The sequence below is a fragment of the Colobus angolensis genome, unplaced genomic scaffold (assembly GCF_000951035.1).
Source record: "Colobus angolensis palliatus isolate OR3802 unplaced genomic scaffold, Cang.pa_1.0 Scaffold285, whole genome shotgun sequence".
NCBI lineage: Eukaryota > Metazoa > Chordata > Mammalia > Primates > Cercopithecidae > Colobus > Colobus angolensis.
This window is the reverse complement of record NW_012116099.1, coordinates 3012160-3031651: the sequence shown is the minus strand read 5'-3', so window position 1 is coordinate 3031651 and position 19492 is coordinate 3012160. Positions and strand designations below refer to the sequence as shown.

At 36.8% G+C, this 19492-nt stretch overlaps 1 long non-coding RNA gene across 1 annotated transcript in view; it reads left to right on the top strand.

The window, feature by feature from the left end:
- The first annotated feature begins 1967 nt into the window (after window positions 1-1967).
- LOC105516602 overlaps window positions 1968-19492 on the top strand; it is a 63691-nt gene continuing 46166 nt past the window's right edge. Inside the window, exon 1 of the long non-coding RNA XR_001002513.1 lies at window positions 1968-2038. This is a non-coding gene — a long non-coding RNA (uncharacterized LOC105516602). The remainder of the gene's footprint in view (window positions 2039-19492) is intronic.

Here is a 19492-nt window from a genome sequence, read left to right as displayed (position 1 = left end):
ACAGAGAAATACTGCTCAGTCCTAGGACATGTCTCAAAAAGTTTCAGAGGCTTTACTGGTTGTCAAAAGAATAGGAGGTAACAGTGTCATTTAATAGGCTAGAGACAAAGATGTAGGTGTTTTCATCATCATACAGTGAAAAAGTCCCCAGTAGCATGGCAATCTAATATTCCACCAGACATTCGTTGAGGTAAAAAAAGCACTTATCTTAACCTAGAACCTAACCCCATTTTACATATCAACAGAAATTATACATTTTGCATGGTTTTAGCATAGACTGATTTTTCTAGAAACGGAATGGTAGTGGAAGTTAAGAGAATATTGTACTTTGTTATTTGTAGAGCTTTAACAAGAAATGTTCATCCTTTTGGCAAATCACAACACTGACTGTAACTTGTGGTAACTAAGTGACCAAAGCAACACACCAATTTTGTATTTTCTTGGAATTCATGGTGATTTTTTTGTGAGTAGGTACAGGAGTAAACTTATGTGATCCTCATTTCAAGCAGAAGAAGGAGAAGTTGAAGCAGGAGGAGAAGGAGAAGGATGAGAAGAAAAAGAGGAATAGGAAGGAGAAAGAGGAGGAAAATGAGAAGGAGAAGAAGAGAAGGAACAGAAGCAGTTGCAGGGGAGGAGGAGGAAGAGGAGAATGAGCAGGAGGAGGAGAAGGAGGAGGAGGAGGAGGGAGTGTGCAGAAGCTGGGGGGAAATTCAGCACAGTTCCAACAGTGTGTGTTATACCTGGGTATGAAGTGTCCCACCTCAGCAAGATCCAGGGGAAGGGTTAGAGGAGGATCATCCTCCTGATGGCTGGTTAAATATTTTTGTACCCTGTCTTTCTTTATTTCCTTCCTTTGAGAATTTGAAGGTTACTTGGGGGTAGAAAGGAATAAGGGCCATAAGTTTACTTACTTATCTAAAACACACATTTTAAGAATTTTCTCAGAGCCAAGTCAATTCTGAAGCAAATAATTTACATCTGGAGTGGAAGAGCATAACCTTCTTAGAGGACATTGACATTTACCTACAAAATATTGAGAGTGACTTTAGGCAGATTGCATATACCCTCTTCTTAGGGAAAAGTGAGCTGATATTTGTGGGGCTGATAAATAAAAGGACTAAGTTTCTCAGCTGCAAAGCAGAGTCCAGTGACATCAAGTTAGATAAATGCTTTCGTTAGGACCATGGAAACTTCTGTGGAAACCTGCATAACCCCTAAACAGCATATTTACTCAGGGTATGTCAGCGTTAAGTCATCTCTTTGGCTAGGTAGTTGGTAAGAACTTAGCAGAACAATGTTGAAGTAAAAATAATTTCCTGAAATAAAATGTCTAAAGAGAATAATAAGCTTATTTGCTGTCCCTTTGAAGTGTAATTGATATGTTAATCAGGGTCCATAATGAGTTTTCTTTTGTTTTTCCTAGTAATATAAATTTACAAGGAGGTTCGAGAGTAATTTATTTTCTTAAGCAAAGAGTAGGCAGGCGATATAATTGAAAAAAGAAAAAAGAAAGTAAGTTAGACATCACTAAATTTGTCCTTTAGTAAACGAAGCAGTTACTTTTCAGCTCCTGTCTATATTTGCCATGTAAGAATGAGAGTTCTCATCTTATCAGAATTTTTGAGGATTGAAGAAAACTTGGAAATTTGAACATTTCCAGTGTTAAAATTTTCCCAACTACTAAAAATCTACTATGCTACCCAAACCTCATAAATAGCAAGGGCGTCATTTTATCACAGAATAAATATAAAGTTATTGCTAAACTTTGAAGACGTTTTTGTTGTAATAAAGTTGATAATTAACCCTGTGATATTTAAGTACATTCGATTTATTGCTCACTTTTATTTTAACTTTGTTTTTTCCTTACTTCTGTCCACTCCTAGTGTTATGTTTTTACTCTTGATATAAAGTCAATGTCAAAATCAATATGTGTCAATCCCTGCATTGTTTTCTAGGGATTCCAATGTTGGAAGCATTTTTAGCATACAACAACATCCAAGTGGATTATTATGAATGCCTAGACATCTATGGCAAACAGGTCAGTAAAAAGAACAATTCATAGAATCTAAAACTTGTATTCTGTTTCTGGTAGCCCCTATTTGCTAGTCTGTAAAGGCTGAGATAACATCGGATTCTATAAAAGCTGTCTTTGAAGAACTGCAAAAAAGTCTCTTTGAATATGAATAACTTTAAACCATATGACCTAAAATTGTATGCTTCTCAATGGAAAACAGAAATTTGCCACGGTCTCTCATTTTGCTCCAATACAAATTGTGTTGGGGAAAAATTCTCCTAAACTAAATTTGTCCTCTGCTCTCACATCACAATAATCATCAACGCAGAAGACCTCTGTGACCAAAGGTGTGGGTCTTTTTCCCACCCACCAAGCAGTGGACACCACATCAATGTCTTTCAACTCGGTTCTGACAGAGATAGCATCAGAGATAGCAACAGATTCTACAGGTTAAGGGCTCGGTCCCACAAGACCACCCCCTCTTTCCCCCCAGTCTCAAGTCTGGGCCTCCAAAACTTCTGACCGACCAGCTTCAAGTTGGGATTCCCACAATCCCCTCTTTGGATTTGATTAATTTGCTGGAATGGCCCACAGAACTTACGTTTACCACTTTATTATTAAGGATATTGCAAAGGATACAAATGAAGAGATGCATTGGTACACACCCTCCAGGAAGCTCCACATGTTCAGCTATCCAGAAGCTCCTCAAATCCTGTCCTTTGGGCCTTTTATGGAGACTTCATCGGTTGTCCATGATGGAAGCATGAGTAACTGTGTCAAAATGTGATTGGGCAAAAACAGTCTGATCTAAACCCAGAAAGACCTGTCTGTTCAGATTCTTCTAGGTCTCTCCATGAAGCATTCCCTCCTCCAGACTATGGGCAGCACTCTCTCCGAAATGAGGGTCTTTTGACTCACAATCAGATTAGAGTCCTGCCTTGGGCAGGTGAAAGAAGTCAGGAGAAGGCCAGAGACAGAGATTCTGTTTCCTGAGGCCTAAAGTGCCTCAAGAGTATAAAAAGTACTGTAGAAGTTAGGAGCCAGGAACTGTGGATAAAAACCAATATATATAACATGACACCACACAAACTTAATTCAGTGGAACAATTTAAAAATGCAAAAATTTGCTTTTCAGATTATCAATGATTAAAAAGGCTAAAAATAGCTACTGTTGATATGGATTCTGAGCGTTGGATTCTTCTTCACTCTTGGAAGTGTAAATTGGGGTAACTTTTGGAAATTCAGTTTAGTAATATGTTCAACAGTATGTATCAAATTTTAAAATGCATACATATACTGTTTGATTCCGCAATTAAGCTTCTAGAAAGCTCTTTGCTGCTCTGCCATACTAGTAAACAAAAGCAATAATTTAAACGTTTATTAGAGGGAATAGTTGAATGAGGTTTGGCACAGTCAATCAGTGGAATATTCTGCATTTACTAAATGTAAAATGATGTTTATTTATATTTGTTAATGTGAAAATAATGTATTATATGTGAAACAATAAAGTAGAATTTAAAACAATGGTTTCCTTATGGCCCCATTTTTGTTAAAGTACATATATTATTATGAGATGGTCAAGAGATGAAGCAGAGAGAAAGAGAGAGAAAGAAAGAGAGAAAGAGAGAGAGAAAGAGAAAGAAGGGAATAATACCCTATATACTGGCGCACCTTGCGTGGTATGGTAGTGTGAAACTGTAAAAAGGACTACACAAATTGTTTCTTGCTGTCTAAGTTATATACAGAAATGAAATACTGTCATGTGTGGCTTAACAATGAGAATACATTCTGAGAAATGCCTCCTGAGGCAATTTCATCATTGTTTGAAAATAATGGAGTGTACTTACCCGAACCTAGAATGTATAGCCTACTATACACCTAAGCTGTATGATATAGACTATTGCTCTTGTGCTACAAACCTGTACAGCATGTTACTGTACTGAATACTGTAGGCAGTTGTAACCCAATGGTGCGTATTTGTGTATCTAAACATAAAAAATGTAGTGTGTTGCACTACATGGTAATGGTACGATGGCTATGATGTCACTGGGTGACAGGAATTTTTCAGTTCCACTATAATCTTATGGCACCACCATCATTGTGGTCCATTGTTGACCAAAATGTCATTACACAAGGTATGACCGTGTCTATTTAATACCCTCTAATATAACACATTATAAGCATTAGGAATTGAAGTGTTTTATTGATTAATAAAAATTATAGGCCAGGTGTGGTGGCTCATGCCTGTAATCTCAGCACTTTGGGAGGGAGAGAAGGAAAGATCACTTGAGGGCAGGAGTTCAAGACCAACCTGGCTAACATGGTGAAACCCTGTCTCTACTAAAAATACAAAATTAACCAGGCATAGTGGTAAATGCTTTTAATCCCAGCTACTCAGAGACTGAGGCACAAGAATCGCTTGAACCCAGGAGGTGAAGGTTGTGGTGAGCTGAGATCGCACCACTGCACTCCAGCCTGGGTGACAGAGCGAGATGAAGAATAGTTTGAATAGTGCCTGCCTTGAAGTCACATAACTTATGACATGGAGCAAGCATCTTTTCTATGCCTTGGCTAATTGTCATATTCCCTTTAAGTTTGGATGGGCTTCCAACATGAAATCCTTTGCCCTTTCAATGTCATGAAATATTTCTGAAAGTTTCTTTAACACAAGTATTTTTACTGACATCATCCTCTCTGGGACATCTTCATCCTTCCTATCACAACTACACTCCTCATTCATGTGTATATGCTTGCCCCCATTAAACTCCTCTTCAGTGGCAACAGTGCCAATGTTCCCAGAGTTAGCTATTTCTTCTATAATTCCATTTACATTCTATTTGAGTTTCACTTCCAACATGATGACTCTTTGTTTCTTTGCTGATCTTTGACTTTATTGGTCAATTCTCTCTTTCAATTATCCATTTCTATAAAATGTTACATGGGTTTATCACTGGGAGACACAGAGGTAACACAGCTATAAGCTTTGCTGTCTGTGTATGAGCTGAATAACAAATGTGCAGTGACTAATTACTGACAGACTTTGAAAGAGGTGTTATCTTTGGTCACTGATTTTTGAGGTGCATATGTTTTATGCAAAGGGATTGGTGGACAGAAGAGCAAGAAGTAAAGTTTGTAGTTTATGCCATTACTCACAGTTAACGTAATGCAGTGACTGAAATTCCAACCAAAGATGCGGGCGACTGACTTACAACAGAACTATGGTAACAGAAAGTTTTGCATATCAGAACCATGCATGTCAAGGACTGCAAGCCTAAGAAAAACTTGGAAGAACATGCAATAAAATGTAAAGAGGAAGGGGCTGTTTCCTGGGTCTTACATTTCTGGATAGTTGTATTTTGCGTTTTTTAAAACATTCTTATTTGTACTTTAAAATTTTCTACAATCAATATATATTATTTGTATAATACAAAATAAATGACATTGAGGAAAAAATTTAGTACTTGCTTGACTTCTATAAAATCCAATTAATTTTGATGTGAATCAATAAACCTAATTTGATTCAGATAACTTGAGGATAATTTAGTTAATAAAAAGTTTTAAATCATTATTTTAATCTTCCTCACTGTGAAATTAGTTTCAATTTGAATGAGTACATTTGATTAAATTAATTTGAGGAGAAAATACTCTATTACAATATTTAGTCTTTCTTTTCAAGAACGTTGATTGTATGTTTCTCCACTTATTCTTGTCTATTTTATGCCCGTTCATGATATTTTACAGCATTTTTTCATATAAGTTCTCCATGTACCAAATAAGTGTATTTTTCCTACTGATACCGTGAATGGTGATCTTTCCTTTCTCACTAGATTTTTTTAAATAGGATAGTTACTGATTTTGTATACTTAATCATATTAGTTGTCACCATACAAAACTCTCTTGTTAATACAATTTATAACTAAAGTAGACACATATTTAGTATGTCTATTGACAATCATAATTACTCATATGATGGGTCAACTTACCCTGTTGCCTCGCAGTCTTACGCTTCTTTCTTTCTTTCTTTTGAGATGGAGTCTCGCTCTGTCGCCTAGGCTGGAGTGCAGTGGCGTGATCTTGGCTCACTGCACGCTCTGCCCCCTGGGTTCACGTCATTCTCCTGCCTCAGCCTCCCCAGTAGCTGGGACTACAGGCACCCGCTACCACGCCCAGCTAATATTTTTGTATTTTTAGTAGAGACGGGGTTTCACCATGTTAACCAGGATGGTCTCCATATCCTGACCTCGTGATCCCCCCGCCGTGGCTTCCCAAAGTGCTGGGATTACAGGCCTGAGCCACCGCACCTCGCCAGCTTTATGTTTTAATTCTGAGTTGAATCCCATTCTCCTTTTCCACTCAAATATCCTCCTCTGTCCTGCCTCACCAAATTTCCTCTTCTACTGTGTCATTCCTGTCATCATACAAACATCCGGGAAACTCACTCATATTAAAAATAAGGAAAAAAAAAATAAAATCCTTTAACATCCTATATTCTTTCCAACTGCCATCTGATTTCTCTTAACTCTTTTGTAGCAAAATTCATCAGAAGAGTAGTTTCTGCCTGCTTACTCTCTCTGCTTGTGAGGAAAAGAGTTCATATGAGAAGCCTGACTTTAAATGACCTGCTTATAATGGAATATGGATTTCAGGAGAGTTCCCACCACCATTAACCATAAGAGTGGTTCATTGGATACAAACTGTTTACACAAACAATATGGCTCATGTCAGACACCTACTGTCACTCTGGGAATTTAGAATTTTGGTATGCATCAGTCAAAGACTGCCCACATAACCAGTGTCCGACAAAACTTTCGGATTGTGAGACTCTAATGAGCTTCTCTAGTTGGTAACATTTCTCACAACTCATTGCTTGGGGAATTAAATATGTGATTCTACTGAGAGAGAACACTTGGAAGCTCATGCTTGATTTCCCCCTAGACTTCACTCCTTACACGTCTTCCTTTTGCCAATTGTGTTTGTTTTGTGTCCTGTTCCTGCTATAAATCATAACTGTAAACACAATGATATGCTGAGCATTGTGCGTTCTCCCTCAGTATTGTGACCTTGGGGACTCTGTTACAGTCCTCACTTCCCATTCTCTTTTGAGCCTATTTATTAAATTTTTCATTTCAGTGTCTCTATGGAATTCACTTTTATCAAGGTCATAGTGACCTCCAGATTGCCCAGTCCAATGGCCATTTTCCATTCCTCATCTTATTCCAACCTCCGCAGCGTTTGAATCAGGCCGTTTTCTTCCTTTTGAATTACTTTTGTTCCTTGATTTCCAGGGCAGCACACTTATTTCCTCCTATCACACTGGCATGCCCTTTTCAGCCTCTTTTGCTGGATGTTGCTCTGCTTCCTGAACTCTACATTAGAGATGGCAGTTTGGTTGGCATGATGGGGATGAATGACTAATTTTTTTTTTTTTTTTGAGACAGAGTCTTGCTCTGTCACCCAGGCTGAAGTGCAGTGGTGCGATCTTAGCTCACTGCAACCTTCACCTCCTGGGTTCAAGCAATTCTCCTGCCTCAGCTTCCCAAGTAGCTAGGAATAGGCATGCACCACTATTCCTGGCTAATTTTTGTATTTTTTGTAGAGATGGGCTTTCACAATGTTAGCCAGGCTGGTCTCAAACTCCTAACCTCAAGTAATCTGCCCACCTTGGCCTCTGAAATTGCTGGGATTACAGGCATGAGCCACAACACCTGGCCTGAAAGTCTAATTCTGATGGCCTAAGAGGTGAAGAAGAGAAATTAAAGGCAGTATAGAGAAAGAGGAGACAATTTTTTTTTTCCACAAAGCTTTAGTACAAAGGGGAACAAAATTGACATACTACCTGAAATGGAAATCGGAACCCAGAAAGCATTTTTAAGTTGTGAGAAATTATGATATGTTTGAATGTTGAAGGGAATGATTTGTGAGGAGGGTAAAGACAGGATGCAGAAGAGAGAGAGAAATTGCAAACATCCAAGGCACAAGGAGAGGAGTTACCTTAGATGGGAGAAGGAGAAACTTTATCTTTAATTAACAGAAAAGAAACCAGGATATGCATGGGCCCTTTTGCTTCTAAATTTGTTAAGGTGGTGGGAACTTAAAGAGTGTTTTAGGCTGCTTCAATTTTGTCATTAAAATAAATGAGTTATGAGCCGAGAGTGGAATAAAAGGCACGCTGGAAGTTTAAGGAGCAAGAAGCCTATGGAAGTTAAAACAAGCTACAGAATTTAGCGATGGATAAAACATGGGGAGTGAGGGTTGCATAGATTTCCACTAACCTCTCATGGCCCTGATGGAAATCTTTCCCAAAATTGATGTCAGTGAGATCTGTTTTGTGACTGAGAAATTTGTTAATATTAATTTATCAATATCACTAATATCAGTTTATTTTTTCCTAATATTGCATATTACCCGAAGGCATATGCAATATTTTGTAGGCCAATTTAAATGCAGTCAAAAGGATTAGGCTCTTCTACTTTGATTGTATATAATTTGATTTAGAACTGACTTGGTTTGACATAATAAGAAATATATATTTAATCTCTTCCAGATTCCTGGCACAGAGCTTCTAAAATCCTTTAGAAGATGGTAGGGAGTGAGGAACATCTTTTGTTATAATATTTTATCTTAGTCCCTGACTGCTTTCATAATAGTTCCTAAGACTCTTGGAGTCTACAGAGAGAAATGAGAGTGTCTTTTTTAACGCTAATTAGATGACTAATGGCTGAGGTTCCTAGATAGCTTTAGGAACTGGGCTGGTCACCAGAAAGACAAAGACATGATTAGAGAGTTAGAAATTTTAACCTTACTTTCTGACCTCTGGGGAGGGGAGAGGTGTTGGAGATTGGCTTAATCCATCATACCTAATTAAGACTCTATAACCCTGAAGGATGGATTTTGGAGAGCTTTCAAGTTTGTACAAGAATCCATATGCCAGGAGGGTGGCATACTCCAACTCCATAGGGACAGAAGATCCTGCTTTCAAGACCTTTTCAGATCTTCCTCTGTGGACTTCTTCTTCTGGCGGTTTGTCTGGATCCTTGATAATATCTTTTGTAACAAACTGGTAAACATAAGTAAATATTTCCCTGAGTTTTGTGAGACATTCAACAAATTATCTAACCTGACGTGGGAGGTCTGGGAACCCTTAATTTATAGTCAGTTGGTTAGAAGTACAGGATGACAACCTGGGACTTGCAGTTGGTGTATAAAATTGAGAGAAGTCCTGTGGGACTGAGTCCTTAACCTGGGGGATCTACAGTAAATCTGGGTAGTCAATGTCAGAATTGAAACTCAGTTGGTGTCCCCAGAGTTGGAGAATTGGTTGATGTCTTAGTCTGTTTTTGCTGCCATAGCAAAATATCACAAACTGGGTAATTTATAAACAATAGAAATATATTGCTCACAATTGTGGGGGCTGGGAAGTTAAAGATCAAGGTGTCAGCAGGTTTGGTGTCTCATAGCTCAATCTCTTCTTCCAAGGTGGTGCCTTGTTGCTGTATCTGCTATGCGCACATGTGGTGAAAAGCAGAAGAGTAAGAGAGCCCTCCCTTCAACCCAGCATCCTTTCATAAGGATGCTCATTCCATTCATTAGGGCAGAGCCATCATGACTTGATCACCTCCTAAAGGCCACACCACCTCTTAATAGTGTTGCATTGGCAATTATGTTTCAACATAAATTTGGGAGGGGATACCATCTTTCAAACAAGTGGTTGGTATGAAAAAGAAACCTTACAAATTTGGTGTCAGATATATTGTAAATAGTAGATAAACTGTTTTTGTTGTTGCTGTTTGTTTTTGTTGTTTACCCGGATAGGACAACATTCTCAAAGATTTTGAGTTTGAAGGAATTTGTAGTGAGTATGTAAGGATAGAGGAAGGCACTTATATGTCCAGGTCTGGAGGTCAGAGAGATGATCTGAACTGTTGCTAAAACTTTAAGTCATTTGCTTATAGGTAGTCTTTAAAACTCTGAGTTGGAAGACTTGAGCAAGAGTAAAGTGGGAAAGTAAGTGTCTTGCTGACCATTGTATTTACTGGCTGGGGAAAAGAGAATGAATCTGCAATAAACTCAGGAAAAGATTCTGAAGAAGTAGGTGGAAAACCAGAAAAATGTGGTTTCCTAAAGCAAAGGGAAGATAGTACTTTAAGAAGGAGGGGACAGTTAACAACTCCAAATGGGGACTGAGGCTTATATTTGATGACTTCTGAAAAAATAATCTTTGGATGTATAGACCATTCATGACAAGAACAATTTCAATGAAATCACAGAAAGAAAAAAAATTGAAACACATTATGCTTTTATTCTTCAAAATGAGATGCTGCTACCACTTGGATACACAGAGATCCAAGGTATATGGAGGCCAATGTAAACAATTCTTCAGGAAATCTATGAAGTTGATAAGAAGGAGAGATAAAAGGTGGAGGGAAGATGTTGGTCTGAGGAGAGTTATGTTTTAAATGAGAAGACTTAAGTTATGTTTTAAATGAGAAACTATTGGGAATAATTAGATTTAGAGTGTAAATAATAAAGCGAAAAAGTTTAGCTGAGAAGCTGGGAAAGGATAGGAGTGCAGGCATGGGTTGAAGTCTTGGCCAGGGTTGAGAGGAGAGACACTGCTCCCCTTGAAATGGAAGAGGGTGGAGAGGGAATGAATGCAGATGGGTGCAGATCTGATATCCCTTCGCTCCTTGGATGTATTTTCAGTAGTAACTTTGAGCCAGGCACTGTCTGAGGTGCTTGAGATGCATAGGTGAATAACAGAGCATAACATCTTAAAGGACTTATACATGAAAAAGTAATGTCACTGCACTTTTCTCTGAGAAGTTGAAGGTCAGGCTATTGATAGGAGGAAGCTGGCAGGGAGTTGGGAAGGCCCAATGGGAAAATGTAGAAGCCTTGTCATTGAGGACCAGACAGAGAAACTTGGCAGGATTTTTCAGGCATTGTTGAGGCCGTTTTGAAGTTGACATCTTTGCCTATATAGGAAAACCATTGTGTGAACTGTCATGAAACTTTCCTGCTTAGCTTGGCTCTTAGACATAAGTCTAGAAAAAGCAAAGAGGAAATGTTAGCTAAAAAAAGACTCTCCTGCAATTAAATTTATTTTCCTCCTTTTGTTTATATGCCAGATTTTATTTCTAATACCTGTTTATGTTTTATTTCCTTTTGTGCAGTTGACAATAGATTATCTACTGAATTGGTGTGTTCGAATAATTTTCTCTTTTTCCTTTTTATCTCCAATATTGTTTTTATCTTGATTAGTTCAACTCTAATTAACTTTGTGTTCATTTTAGTGCTTTTTACCCTCAGCTTCTTTTCATGAATACTTAATTAATTTATTTTAATTTTTCTTGCTTAATAATAGAAAGCATTTTACACTGCACATTTTTTTCTGAGGACAATTTTAGATTTATGCAGTTGATTTTGATACATAATGTTCTTTAATTTATAAAATGTTTTTAATTGTACTCATTAATCTTCCTTTTGTCTCCTTTCCAAGAATTATTAAAAACAAGGTTTTTAGATTTCCAGTTAGTTAGATTTAGCTATGGTTATTTTATCCTTATTGTATTTTTAGTTTTATTATGGCATGGTGAAAGCATGTAAGTAGCACAATTCCCACATGATAGAATTAATTAAGGTTATATTGATATCTATATATGCAATTAAACTTTGTAGTCATTCCACTGATAGACATTTAAAAATAATGTATTTTGTTTATAGGGTAAAAATTTAGAAAACCATTCCTTTGAGTTTCTAATGTATGCAAGGTTTTATATTAGGTACTGGGAATGAAGGGAGAACAAGACAGGATTTCTGTACTCATGAAACTTATGTTGTAGTCTAAAAGACAGGAGGAAAAAGCACATGTCTATTAAAATATTTACAAGCCTCTATAAGCGTTTTGAAAGAAGAAAGGAATAAATGCAGAGACCAAGCTGTACTCAATTTGTATAGGCTTGTCTGGAAAGGCTGTCCAGAAGAACTGACACTCTGGTGAAGTCCTAAAAAATTACAAGCTGCTGGCAAATTGGAGCTTTGAAGAGAGATCATTTGTTAGAGGGAGACTGGGAGAGGAAAAGAGATCTGGGGATACTGGCAAGGGAGTGGTTATATTGAGCAGTCACGGACGTAGAGTTGGGCAGGAGAGAATAAAAAAAGTTATGGGGTCCATATTTTGGCAGTCTCTGAAGAGTTAAGGAATTGTAGCAGTGGGGGTTTATGAGTTTGTGAGTGAGGTAGAGCAAAGATGGTACACAGAGATTAAGATGTTTAAAATCAAGATTTCAGAAATAGTGCAGTTTCTGATGATGCCAATATCTAAGATGTGACCAGTGGAGTGGGTCACTAAGTTGGACTAGAGAAAAGATATTGATGGTAAAGAGGTAAGGATCCAGTTGTCTGTGGTGTTGGAGAGTTCATCTATGTGAGGTAACTGTAGAATTTCCTTCGGGTGGAGAGGAACAACAAGAGCCAAAACAAGTTTATTGTCTATATTATCCAGATCTCTATATTTCAATTAAATTTTATTTAATTGATTTTTTTGTTCTCAGAGACATGTTAAAGTCTCCTACTATGATTGTTATTTGTGCTTTACACAGCTGATTCTCCCTATTTAAGGCAGTTATGTTCTATCAATATGGTGCACAGACGATTAGCAAACACTGAAACATTGCTCCTAGGGGAAATGTTGTATTAGGTTCCTGCAAGCTTCTGGTCATATTTTCATCAACTAACCAATATGTAATTTTGTTTTACATATGCTTCTGATTAAAGACATTTTATCATATATATATATATCTATATATTTTCATTAATATTCAATGGCCAATGGCACTATAACTGATACCTAACAAAGCTTATCTTACACACATATTTTCTCCGTAAGGCAGATTCAAGCCTTCTTCAGCTTAGAAGTACTAGACACTAATCTTGGGGGCCATTTTAAACAGTGAAATCAATAAGAAAAAAGCACAGAAACGTAAAAAAGATGCTAAATAGACCACGAAAAAGACAGGTGTTTAGAGTATGAGAGCTGAAATAAGAAGGTAGAGCATTGCTTAGTTTAACCACAACAAAAACTTGTACATTTTTTGCTGCTCTGTACTTGCCAGTGAATGACTGAAAATGTACAAGTATTGATTTTGGGGGCTACAAATACATTTTAGCAAGTAGACAAACACAATTATTGACCTCATGAATAATAAAAAACAACTATGCATTTTTAGATTGTTAATTGGCAGAATCAGGACTATACTATTTTCAATGTGTTTTTAAAAATAATTTTGGAAAATAAAATGAACCCTTTGGCTCAAATTAAACCTTTCTGTCTCAAATTTTATTTTGGCTAGTGCTTATATTGCTATTCTTTTATTTGTTTGTTGTTTATATGTTGTTTGTATTTTCATGAAATACATTTCTCCATATAGCTGAATTTTGTTTTGTTTTCTTATTTTTTAATTAAAATTTTAAATTTAACTCTATAATTTCTCTTTTTCTGTTTGTTGTCATAAAGTTCTCTCCTAAATTTTATCTTGAATAATCTGAAAATGATTGTCTTATAATAAACAGTTATAACTAAAATTTTTATAATTGTTATGGCTGATATTTTTGTGCCACTTTATAGTTTGACTTTTGTACTGCCAGATTTTGGGGGGATTTTCTTTTTCTTGTCCTTTGCTATGTTGATCAATATATTTGGTCCTTTTTTTTTCCTGTAGTCACTTGAACGTTGTAGATCATACTTTTTTTCTACTAGTGATGGCATTAGCATTTGATTGTGGTTGTTTTTATCGAACATTGAGTATGTATAAAATAATATAGTATAAGATATATGAGGGAATAAAGAAAAATAATGCTATCAGCACTTTAGTACCAGTCACCCAATTTGATAGGCAGAACATTTCTACTGGAATTGTAGTACCCCATGCCCCATGTCTTGTTCCAATCCCACCCCTATCAGTCCCCTCAGAGGTAATTAGCTTGAATGCCCTGTTTTACCATTCTCCTTTCTTTTTCATTTATCACATATATTTTATGCCTAAGCAACCTGTTGCTTCATATTGCACATTCTAAACTTTATATCAATGGAGTAAAACTACAGGTACTTTTCTGTGACTTACTTTTTTTGGCTTAATATGGTTTTGAGGGTCATCCAGGTGGATATATTCAATTGCGCATTTTTACTAAAAGCTGAATTATGCAACTTATTTATCCAATCTACTTTTACTAGAAATTTTTGTCTGTTTTCTTTTTTTGTGTGTGCCTGTGTTTGCGATGTTGTAAACATTCTTGTATAAATCTCTTGAGGTGAAGCTGTAACAGTTTCTCCCAGGGTATATTCCTAAGAGTGACATTGTTGGGTCACCTTTAACTTCCTTAAACAATGACAAATTTTTCTTGAAAAGTCTTGCTTCCTTCTGTGGGAAATGCCTGTTATGTCTCTTGCTCACTGCCTTTTCATTTTGAGTTGTAGGAAGAGAATAGATGGATGAATAGTTGGATAAGTGGATGAATAAATGAATGGATGGATGGATGAATACAGATAGACAGATATTCCAGTACTTTGGGTTTTTATGTGTTGCAAATACCTTATAGTTTTTAGCTTGACTTTTCACTCTCATTTCTGTCTTAAAAACATTTTATTGTATACACATTTACATTATTATGTATAACACTTACTATCCTATAGTAACACATTTAATTCTCATCTCAACTTGATGATGTGGATACTATTATCAACCCCACTTTACTTTTGAGGGAACAGATGCAGAGAGCATAAGTAAATAGCCCAAGTTCACATTGGTGGTAAGTAACAGAACTAGGATTCAAAAAGAAGCCATTAGTCTCTAGAGTATGATATACTAATCCCTATTCTGCACACTTCTCTATGATGGACATAAAAATCATTTTCTTTGGGAGGCTGAGGCAGGAGAATGGCGTGAACCTGGGAGGCGGAGCTTGCAGTGAGCTGAGATCGTGCCACTGCACTCCAGCCTGGGCGACAGAGCGAGACTCCATCTCAAAACAAAACAAAACAAACAAAAAAAATCATTTTCTTCAATGATTGCACTTTCTATGTCTTAATTAAGAATCCCTCCCTTATCCCAATGTAATAAATAAAGGTTTCTGGACTGTCTCTGAGAATTGTTTTGTCTTTCACTGAAATTTTTAGTCCATTGAGGATTTTGTGTGTGTTTTTATGTGTTGTGTGTTATGTGTGTGTGTGTGGGTGTGTGTGTGTGTAGCAAAGGATCCAATTTCTTTTTTTTTCCATAGGAATAACTGTTAAATGCTGATCTATCTCTACTGATGTATAATATCATTTCTGCAATGACATAGTAGGATTAAAACTACTAGAAATAAGTGAATTTGGTGATGAACAACTGGAAAATAAAATGGAAAAATCTATCATGTATAATACATAACAATCTGAAATGCTTAAAACTTGTACAATGAAACCTCCAAAGCACTGCTGAGGAAAATTATAGAAGGCTTAAATAAGAGAATAGATATACCACTTTTAAGGATCAGAGGACTCAAAACTGTCAAGATGTCAATTCTGCCTAAATAGATCTATAGATTCAAATTAACTCCATATTCTATCTAACTGTTTTCATAGAAAGTCACAAGCTAGTACTGCCTTTTACTTTAAATATTTTTTGACACAATGTTTTCTATATGCTAATATATTTATGGATTATAGAAATACAATTAAATTTTCCATATTGATTTTGTTCCAGCAGCAAATTGGCTAAACTCTGTTATTCATTCTAATAATATGCCTATAGATTTTGGGGAAATTTCTGCAGACAATCATATTAGCTCTGAATTATGACAGCTCTATTTCTTCCCTTCCAATTCTTATGCTTTATAGCTCTCTTACTTTACTTCACTGGGTAATATTGAACAGAGGTGGAATAGCAGGCTTATTTTACTTTTTTTCCTGTTCTGAAACACTTTAAAATCTGCAGATAAAATTAGATGCTTGCTATAGTTTCTTTCCTTCTTTCTTTCTTTCTCTTTCTTTCTTTCTTTTTTTCTTTCTTTTTCTTTCTTCTTTCTACTTGTTATCAAATTAGCATAATTTCTTTCTATTCCTAATTTGCTCAAGAGTTTTTTCAAATAAATGTAGTGAATGTAAGCTTAATTTCGTGTAACATCCTTTCTATATGTATATGTATTGAGGTGATTTAATTTTTTTTCGTTATAATCTTTTTCTCTATCGTTACTTATACCCTCTCTAATGCTCTTCCTTTCGGACCCATATCATTTTCCCGGTCTCTGAGGAACCTTTGTTTGTTTGTTTTGTTTTGTTTTCTTTTGAGACGGAGTCTCACTCTGTCGCCCAGGCTGGAGTGCAGTGGTGCAATCCTGGCTCACTGCAACCTCCACCTCCCAGGTTCAAGCGATTCTTCTGCCTCAGCCTCCCGAGTAGCTGGGATTACAGACACATGCCACCATGACCAACTAATTTTTGTATTTTTAGGAGGGATGGGGTTTCACCGTGTTGGCCAGGATGGTCTTGGACTCCTGACCTAAGGTGATCCACCTGCCTCAGCCTCTCAAAGTGCTGGGATTCCAGACGTGAGCCACTACACCAGCCAACTTTTTTTTTTTTTTTTTTTAACATTTATTGCAAGAGTGGCCTACTGGCCACAAATTCTCTCATTTTACTTGTTTGAGAGTGTCTCCGTTTCTCCTTAAATTTTGATGATTAATTTCACAGGATACAGAATTCTAGCTTGGTGGGCTTTTTTTTTAATTTCTCTCAACACTTAAACGTTTTGATCCATTTATTTCTCCTTACTTGCATGGTTTCTGATAAATCAGATGTTATTTTTCTCTTTGTTCCTCTATAGATAAGAGGTTTTTTTCCCTCTGACTTTGTTAAAGGTTTTCTTCTTTATCTTTGATTTTCTGCAGGTTAAATATGATATGCTTAACTGTGGTTTTGGGCATTTGTCCTTCTTGGTGCTCTTTGAGCATCCTGAATCTGTGGTTTCATGTCTGACGTTAGTTTGAAGAAAATTCTTAGGCATTATTGCTTTAAATATTTATTCTATTTCTTTCTCTCTTTATGCTCCTTCTGCTGTTCCCATTACACATTTGTTATACTTTTTGTAGTTGCTCCAGAGTTCTTGGATATTCTAGTCCTCTTTTTTTGGTATTTTTTTTCTTTGCTTTTCCATTTTGGATGTTTATATTGACATATCATCAAGCTTGGAAATTCTTTCCTCAGTCGTATCCAGTCTAACAATAAATCTATTCAGTCATTCTTCAATCCTGTTATAGTGTGTTTGATCTTCACCATTTCCATTTTATTCTTTCCTAGAATTTCCAGCAATCTGCTTACATTACTCCTCTGTTTTTGCATGTTGTCTGCTTCCGTGAGAGCCCTTAACATATTCATCACAGTTGTTTAAAATTGCTGATCTAATAATTCCAACATCCCTGCCATAGCTGACTCTGGTTTCAATGCTCATTCTAGCTCTTCAAACTGTGGTTTTCAGCTTTTAGTCTGCCTTGTCATTTTTTCTTGATAGCCAGATGTGATGTTTTTGGTAAAAGGAACCACTGTAAACATGTGTTTGGTGATGTGTGGTAAAGTTTGAGGAGAGGAGAAGGGTAGAAGGTTCTATAGTCCCATGATTAGGTCTCAGCCTGCTTTAAGCCTGTGCCCTGGAGTGTGAACCCAAAAGTGCTTCTCAGTTTTTCCCTTACTTAGCTGGGACAGGATGGCTAGAGGGGACTGGAGTTAGATTTTCTCCTTCTCTCAGGTAAGTTTTGTTTTGGTAAAACCACAGTAGGTTAGGCTTTGGTAAAATAGTTTATCTTGAGGGCAGACCTTGTTAAGAATAGAGTGATCTATTTCAAGGTGACTATTTTTTCCATTCCCATGTTGAAAGCAGAGGAAACCAGTTTTTTTGTTTGTTTGTTTGTTTGTTTTTTAGAAACGGAGTCTCACTCTGTCGCCAGGCTGGAGTGCAGTGGCATGGTTTAGGCTCACCGCAACCTCCGCCTCCTAGGTTCAAGCCAATCTCTTGCCTCAGCCTCCCGAGTAAACTGGGATTACAGGCACATACCACCACACCCAGCTTATTTATTTATTTATTTATTTTGAGACGGAGTCTCACTCTGTCCCCCAGGCTGGAGTGAAGTGGCATGATCTTGGCTCACTGCAAGCTCCGCCTTCAGGGTTCATGCCATTCTCCTGCTTCAGCCTCCTGAGTAGCTGGGACTACAGGCGCCCTCCACTATGCCCGGCTAATTTTTTGTATTTTTTAGTAGAGACGGGGTTTCACCGTGTTAGCCAGGATGGTCTTGATCTCCTGACTTGGTGATCTACCCACCTTGGCCTCCCAAAGTACTGGGATTACCGATGTGAGCCACTGTGCCCGGCCCAAGCAGAGGGAACTTCAGGTGTTACTGTGAGAACCTAGCAGAGTTACTTGAGGTAAAACTCACAAAAGTATTCATGTCCCCCAAAATTAGGCCCCTCTAGAGTTTTAAACTCTCAGCTTGTCCATCCTGAGCCTCCGACAATTCATCACTTACAGTTCAGATGTTCTTGCTCCAATGCTGGTCCTCACAGAGAGTTTTCAACCTGTGAATCTCGCTTTATTAAATTTTGATTCTCTGTATCCAGCTGTCTGTCTGTCCAATTTTTAGGGCAGCAGTTTACCTTGTGACCTAAATTCTCTGATGGACATAATTGATTTTAGTTTAACTTGTTATGTATTGTTTGGACAGAGTGATGACTTCCAAGTTCCTTACATGTCAGACTGGAAACCAGACTCTTAACTTGTTAATACAGAATACAGTAAATTTTATTATTTGTATGTAATAGATTTATATATTTAATATATATTAAAAGTTATATGTATATTGTGTATATATATAACTTTTTAAACCAGCATCACATTCTTGGGACAAATATAAATTGGTTGTGATACATCCTTTTTGTACATTGCTCAATTCAATTTGTTGAATTTTTCTTTCAGGATTGTATACTTATGTTCATGGGTAAGAATTTCCTGTAAATTTCCATTTCCTGAATCTTGTTTGGTTCTTGTGTCATGACTATGTTAACCTCATAAACTATTGGGAAATATTTTTTCTTTTGCTATTCTCTAGAAGAGTATGAATCATATCGAATTGTCCTAATGTTTGTTAGAACTTGTCCACAAATCTGTTAGGATCTGATATTTTCGTTGCAGAGAAGCTTTAAAGTGCTGATTCCTTATCTTTAGTGGTTATAAGGCCACTCAGATTTCCTATTACTGTTGAGTCAGTGTTGATACATCATCTTTATGGGAACTGGCTTATTTTGAATTTTACGGGGATAACATCCTCCTATGTTCTTTTGAAATAGCTATAATAGTAGAGTTATGTCTCCCTCGTCTTCTTTATTTGGAGCTTTATGATAATTCTTTGAAGTCTGGGATAAGGTAAATTCCCTCAGACACTATCTGTTTC